The following is a 7,780-nucleotide window of genomic DNA, read 5'->3' as shown; positions in this document are numbered from 1 at the left end:
TTTCTCTCCTTCTCTCTCTGTAACTCTACCTTTAAAAAAATGAATAAATCTTCAAAAAAAGAAAAATAAAAGCTCTCTTATAGACTGCTTATGAAAAGTGACTTTCACAATTTTCAAATGCATATTTTCTAGTTGTCAAAATCTATGTGATAATTGTATAGTGCCACATAATTACAATTTTCAAGACATTTCCAAACTTTATTTCATGTACTTCAGAAAATCATGATAAAAACCCAGCAATCACAACTTGGTACTTTTAATAAGACCTTGTAGGTGAATTTACATAGATGTATTCATTATGAGTAACAAAACAGAAATGCTTATTACTCTGAATTAATTTGTGCTTTCTACATGAATAAGCTGTGCTGAATGTCATTTTTCAAATCAGTTTATTTTAATGATTTCTGACAACCTATTAAGTAATGTCAATAAGTCAGTAAGTCAGAAATATGAGATTGTTATTACATCTGACACTTGACTGTTTGGGGCACTTCTTTTTAATCAAAAGAAACTCACCTTTGTTTCTATGCCTGTGCTGACAGTCAATAGTACCAATTATATTGGCTATCTGTGCAAAAGCTTATGAATATAATCATCACATTAAATGGTAAAGATATTAATGATTATATAAAAATGAATCTCTATAGTCATACAGTACTTATGACATCTTCATTCTTTTAATTAAGGATCAGAAATCATTGTTCAAAATAATCACAGAAAAATGAACTGAGTCTGGAAGTTACAAAATGTTCTTTCTCACAATAATGTATAATAATATAAAAAAATAGATCACAAGAACGGGGAAAGTTAAGATTAAGTGAACTAATGTAATTTAAAGAAAGAACTTGGGGATAAAAGAAATAGTTAATTGATTTCAGCAAGTCATTTAACCCCTCTGGTTATTACATGTCACATATATAGACAAACAATAGCAACCTCTAAAGACAATAGATAAAGATAATTAATCGTATGCATGCATGTGCATGCATACATGTGTAAATATTGTCATGCACATGTAAAGTATTATAGTGCTCACTTTTCCATGTGCATTTGCCTGGAAGATGAATCTGTTAACCTTTTACTAATAGATTATTAAAAATATAACAGTGTTTTGATACAAAGTGAAAAAGATAATTTTCAAAGTGAGTTTATGCTGTTCATTCTATTTTAAAATGCAAAGTAGTGAAAGCAGCCCATAGCTCATACTCATGATCTACTAAATCTTGTTTTTTTACTCCATAGAAATTAACAATCATCTAGCATAAAACTATTACTCTATATTTGATATTTCCTTTCCTCTTCCTCTCCTATACAATGAGTTCTGATTTATAAGTGCAAAAATTTTTCTAAATTATGCAGAGTTGAAAACAAGGCTTGCCAAATAGTAGACTCCCTGTATTTATTGGATCAATGAATTAAGACACTCTATACTTTGACTCTCTTATGCCTTCACTTCCCTACCATCTCCCAAGGAGTTACTTTTAAAGTCTCCAAAAATTATCTAACATTCTAATTGCTATGGTCCTATGGACACAAAGAGTATTCCTTTACAGTCAATTTACTTATCTATACTTGCCTATTTTATATTGCATTAGTGTTTCCATTACTATGGATCATTTCACTCTACTTCCCCCCCCCAAAAAAAAAATACATATAACCTGTAATCCTGTGGGGGGTGTTTTTTTTATTTAATTCTTCATAAAATGCTTTGTTTTAGCAGAAAATATTTGTAATAATGTCTGCTGAATTTAAAAAGTTCAAATAGGGGCTGGCGCTGTGGCATAGCAGGTAAAGTAGCAGCCTGAATTGCCAGCATCCCATGTGGGTGCAGGTTTGACACCAGGCTGTTCCACTTCTGACCCAACTCTCTGCTATGACCTGGGAAAGCAGTAGAAGATGGTCCAAGTCCTTGGGCTCCTGCACCTGTGTGGGAGACCCAGAAGAAGCTCCTGGCTTCTGGGTTCAGATTGGTGCAGCTTGGGCCATTGTGGCCATTTGGGGAGTGAACCAGTGGACAGAAGACCTCTCTCTCTCTCTGCCTCTGCCTTGCTGTAACTCTGCCTTTCAAATAAATAAAATAACTCTTTAAAAAATAAAAAGTTCAAATAATTCAATAAAATCAATTATATAAAATATGAGTTAAAATGGCATGATGAGTTAATTATGATCAACAATATTCTAAAGCTTATAATAATTATTTTAACATTTATTTTTCATCTATCATTAACAAGAGTATTTGTATTTGGCTATAAGACCAGTTAACATGTGGCTATTTTAGAAGCTTGGAGGTAATACAAATCTGCATAGACGTCCTGGGAACAAGTATTTTAGGTCACAAGCCATTTTTGGGAGATAGACAATGATAATGATAATACTAAAAAAAAATTAATTCCTGGGATGCTTAGGTATCTAGGTACATGACAGATTGGCTGTGGTCTGTGATATTTTTGAATGACAATAGATGCAAAAGCTTGAATCCATTGAAAACATACTTCAAATTAGTGCCAATGCTTCAAAGTAACCCAATACATTAAAGAAAAAAAAAACTCTAACTTCCAAAGTTCATGGTTGCATGAAGCTTAGGGCATTAAAAAGGAAGGCAGATTATCTGAGCAAAATAAGAAATCTGTAAAAAAGGAATAGAGAATGAGCAGATTAACTTAATGTTATGCAAGCATTTAACAGTTTATGTTCCATTGATCATTTACTATGATTTTTCAAGTAAATATGTAATTAATGCCTAGCATGTCCTATGTCCTATGTATCAAGCATTAGAACAGGAAAGATAAGACCTCTGACTTCATACCATCTGCATGTTAATGAAACTGACAGAAATTATCTATGTGATGAATAATTGAAATGAACAGATTTTATATACTTTAAAAAGGTAACTATATTTGCTGATGGACAGAAAGTGAATGGTGAGGACAAGGTGAAAATCACAGTGAATAGTGTAATTACTGAGATAGTGAAGTGTGTAATAACCAGTTATGTGGTAGAATTCTGTATTCTCCAATTTTATGTAAAGCTAAAATATCCCTGAAAATATGTTAACATGCTTTTAAAAATAAAAGCAAACTTAGAAGTAGCCATTTAGCCATGTGTTTAATATTCCAACATCCCATATCAGAGTGCCTGAGTTCAATTCCTCTACCTGGCCATTGACTCCAGCTCCCTGCTACTGCAGAGGCTGGGAGGCAGTAGTGATGGCTCATATGAACAAATTCCTACAACTGAAGTGGGAGACTTGGATTGCATTCCCAACTCAGCTTTGGTCCTGGCCCAGCAGCAGCCATTGCTGGTGACTGGGGAGTGAACTAATGAATGAGAGTCCTCTCTCTCTCTCTCTCTCTTTCTCTCTCTCTCTCTCTCTCTCCCTCTCCCTCTCCCTCTCCCTCTCCCTCTCCCTCCCTCTCACTCCTCCAATAAATGGATAAATTTTAGAAAATTAGCAAACTTCATAGACACATTTTAAGAAATAGTCTTATAGAAAGATAACTAATAATTTCAGGCTGTCAAAAGAAAATTCTATCATGTTATAATTTGCTTTAAAAAAAGTCAAGACTATCATTAAATTTGATATAGAAGTGAAAATGAAATTCTGGTTGAAAAAATAATTTCCCCAATTGAGTTCATTAGATGTTTTATAATTTTTTTTAAAAAAATGTTGGCACTATAGTAAGTTCATCAGCCCTGTTTCTACAGATTTGCTCTTTGTTTTTCTCTTATTCCTAAGAGCTTTGAGGTCTTTATGTAAATTGCTTTTGCAAACTTTGGAAAGATAATTCCTTTCTTATTGATTCTCAATGAACGTATTATGGAAAGCTGCATTAATTCTGAACAGAGTTTTCCCCTTTCCTTGTAATGCTGCCTAACATTTGTTAATTATTATACCATATCAGATTTCTCCCATAATATAAAGAGACAATTTAACGAACAGTGATATATGATCATATCAAGTAATTATAGATTTAAAAATTAGATAAGAAAAATGGCTAAGGACTTAATTCCAGGAAGCTGAAAACAAAAGATATATTCAACCAATGCGGCATTTATGTAGTTTCTTTGTGGACAAAGTGATGTATTAGAGAAAAAAGATAAGCTCACAATCACAAATGAAGAAGAAACATTTGGAAATGTAGTACCAATATTTTGCCTGTTCTTTGCTAACTAGCAATTTTGAGAAAAAAATAAAACAAATGGGAAGAGCTTTGTTTTGTTCATCTCAATATTTCAGCACATGACAAGAATTGAATTTTATCTTTAAATGTGTATGTTACAAAAGAAATCAAAAGAGGAAAGGAGATACTTTCAAAAGAACTATAAAATGCAAAATGAGTGCTTGTTTAGACAGCTGTGGTGGATACAAGGTTACATATTCAGATTACTATTTATAATGTCATTGATAAAACTATCTGGATGTAAGTATATACATTAAGATTAAACAGTAAACTCACAGAAAATCCTCACTGGCATTTGCGATTTTAATCACTATAAGTTAGAGGAAGCTGATAAAGTCTGCTCATAACCAATGAATTCAGCTGATTTCTAAGTTCTGTAAGTCTTCTTGCTGTAGAACATTGTATAGTCATGCATCAAAGTCACAAACTAAGGGCCAGTGTTGTGGCATAGTAGTTAGAGCTGCCATCTGCAATGCCAGGATCCCATATGGGCATCAGTTTGAGTCCTAGCTGCTCCACTTTGCATCCAGCTCCCTGATAATGTGTCAGGGAAAACAGTGGAGGATGGCTCAAGTACTTGGGTGCCTGTACCCATATGGGAGACCTGATATTAGTTCCTAGCTCTTGGCTTCAGACCAGCCCAGCTCCAATTCTAGCAGCCATTTGTAGGGTGAACCAGCAGATGGAAGATTTCTCTCTCTCTCTGTCTCTCCCTTTCTCTCTCTCTGTAACTCTGCCTTTCACACAAATAAATAAATCTTTTTTTAAAAAAAAATCACAAACAAGCCTTTCACCAAAATTGAGACTTTGTAAGAATTCTTTTCCTTAGGAATGTGAAGTAACTTTATATATCTTTAGGAGATTTGTTTTATTGATGTATTTTCCATCATATCCTGTCATTAGTTTGTTTATAATACTATTTGTTATTTCTGTTTTTTATATAGTTTCTAACCATTCTTGCTAAGTAAATGTGTTCTTTCTTTAGAACTAAATGAACCAAGGTTTGTTCCAATTTTTATTTGATACATGAATATGCTTTTTATAATATTATAGTGACAATTCTAGGTTTCACTTTTAAATAGCAATATTTCTGAATACTTAAATTTGTATCTGTATGACATTTTAAAATCTGACACTCAGTTAAAAAAAATCAATTAAACACTTAAGCAGAATGCTCCCACTAATACACAAATACTAATGTGATTTCTAAACACTGAATTAAATTAAAATTTTAAATGACTTCTATCAAACAATAAGAAGTAATACAAATCAATTTTCATGAGGATTAATGATTAATTCTAAAGATATAAACTTCTGCAAGGGGTGGAGTAAGATGATGGCTGGGTAAGACACTCAGATAATCATGTCCTCAGAGAGATGCCAATTTGAACAGCTATTTCCAAACAAAGTTCCCTTCACAAGAGCTATAGAAGCCAAGTAAGAGGTCACAGTGACTGCTTTTATTAGAACAATAAGAATAGACACATTAAAGAATAGGAAGGAAATAGTTGTCCCTGTCATCCCTCCCCCAGCTCCGAGTTAAACTTGCCTCCAGCTTCAGAGATGCACTGCCAATTGTCAATACTTTAGACTTAAACCAGCGTGCAACAGGACCCCATGTCCTCTGCCTCAGGCCCAAAAGTACAGACTCAGATGCTGAACCCTCCTTAGCAAGACTGCAGTGAGACTACACTACACCCTCTCTTGAACCTTCAGCTGACAGGGGAACAAAAATCCAGCTAATGGGGGTAGGGCTGAGAGGAGAATTTAGGTCCTTCTTAGAATTCAGAGCCTGGATGCTACTATGAAATCCAATGCCTGATAAAGCTCAGGGGTTTCTATCCTCAGCCCAGTGCTTGCAGGTGGAACATCCAGAGCTGTGTGTCATCACAGATATGTGCCTAGCGGGTTCAGCATGTATCACCAGCAGCCTCATGCGGACATGGAGTGCAAGGCCTGGTGACTGTGAGACCCAAGTGTGACACACAGCTTAGTGCAAGCCTGGACATAATCACTCCTCCTTGACCTTGGACAGACAGCAAGGAACCACAGGTCTCTGTATTGGGATGCTGTGGTGGACTGGTTGAACCTGCACTGGGAAGATACTACTGTCTGGGCTACCATAACCCATCATTGGGTAGATCCCTATTGGTCCCTATTTCTAGGTCAGTGCTATCAGACAGCCCCTGGACCTTGCCCAGTGCCAAGTGGAATTTCATGGCACCAGCTGATTAGAATTACATTCAGGCCACCATCATTTATGACCAGTAAAAGCAGGCTCAGGCAGTGAGTCCTTCTCAGCATAATGCAGACCGTAGCAGTGTGGAGTTTGGTTCTCCTCCCAGGCTGCCCTCGTCTGAGTGGGATGTGAGCTTCAGATGTGATCTAGCATTGCAACAACGTTGACCACAGGACTGGGAATCTGGGTTTATTCTGGCCCCAGGGGGTGGGCTGTAGGGATGGAGAGCCACTTTTAGATGCCCCCCACCCTGTTCAATTAGAGTGACACACCAACTGCGTACTTGGGACAAATGTGAGCTCAGGGCATCACTGAGGCAGAGGTATAGCACTGGCAGCAGACTTGTGATAAACCTTGATTTGTGCCACCTCATGCTGTGTTGGCCCCTATTTGTAATTCTTGCCTCTTTTTTTTTCTATCTTTACAATCAAAGTCAAGTTGTTATCATTTCTAAAGACTATGTTAATAACCAAAATGTGTTTTTGTAAGCCTTATGATAACCATAAAGAAAAATTGCTAAGTATTTATCAAAAATAATAAACCAGGAATCAGATGCACTTCTAGAGAAAATTACTTAAGCACAATGGAAGATTGTAAGGCAGGGAAAGGGAAAGAAAGAAATACAATAAGAATAGAAAATAGGTATCAAAATGGCAGTAGTAAGACCTTACCTGTGAGGACTGGCATTGAAGCACAGCAGCTTTTAAGCCACTGACTGCAACACTGACATCCCATTTTGGAGCACTGGTTTGAGTCCCAGCTGCTCTGATTCTGATCCAGATCACTGCTCATGCACCTGGTCAAGCAGTGGAAGATGGCTTAGGTGCCTGGGTTCCAGTCACCCATATGACATCTGCAAAGCAAAAGAAACAACAGAATAAAAATATAATTGACAGAGTGGGAAAAATATTCACAAGCTATATATCTGACAAAGGGTTAATAACCAGAATAAATAAGGAACTCAACTTAATAGCCAAAAGAAAAAGAAAAAAGCCAAAATGATCCAATTTTAAAATGGGAATAGATCGGCCGGCGCCGCAGCTCAATAGGCTAATCCTCTACCTTGCGGTCCTGGCACACTGGGTTCTAGTCCCGGTTGGGGCGCCAGATTCTGTCCCGGTTGCTCCTCTTCCAGGCCAGCTCTCTGCTGTGGCCCGGGAGTGCAGTGGAGGATGGCCCAAGCCCTTTGGCCCTGCACCCGCATGGGAGACCAGGAAAAGCACCTGGCTCCTGCCTTTGGATCAGCGCGATGCGCCGGCTGCAGCGCGGCAGCCGTGGCGGCCATTGGAGGGTGAACCAACGGCAAAGGAAGACCTTTCTCTCTCTCTCTCTCTCTCTCTCACTGTCTATAACTCTACCT

The sequence above is a fragment of the Oryctolagus cuniculus genome, chromosome 3 (genome assembly GCF_051225735.1).
Source record: "Oryctolagus cuniculus isolate XC-2025 breed Fujian yellow rabbit chromosome 3, ASM5122573v1, whole genome shotgun sequence".
Classification (NCBI taxonomy): Eukaryota; Metazoa; Chordata; class Mammalia; order Lagomorpha; family Leporidae; genus Oryctolagus; species Oryctolagus cuniculus.
Note: the sequence above shows the minus strand (reverse complement) of the source record.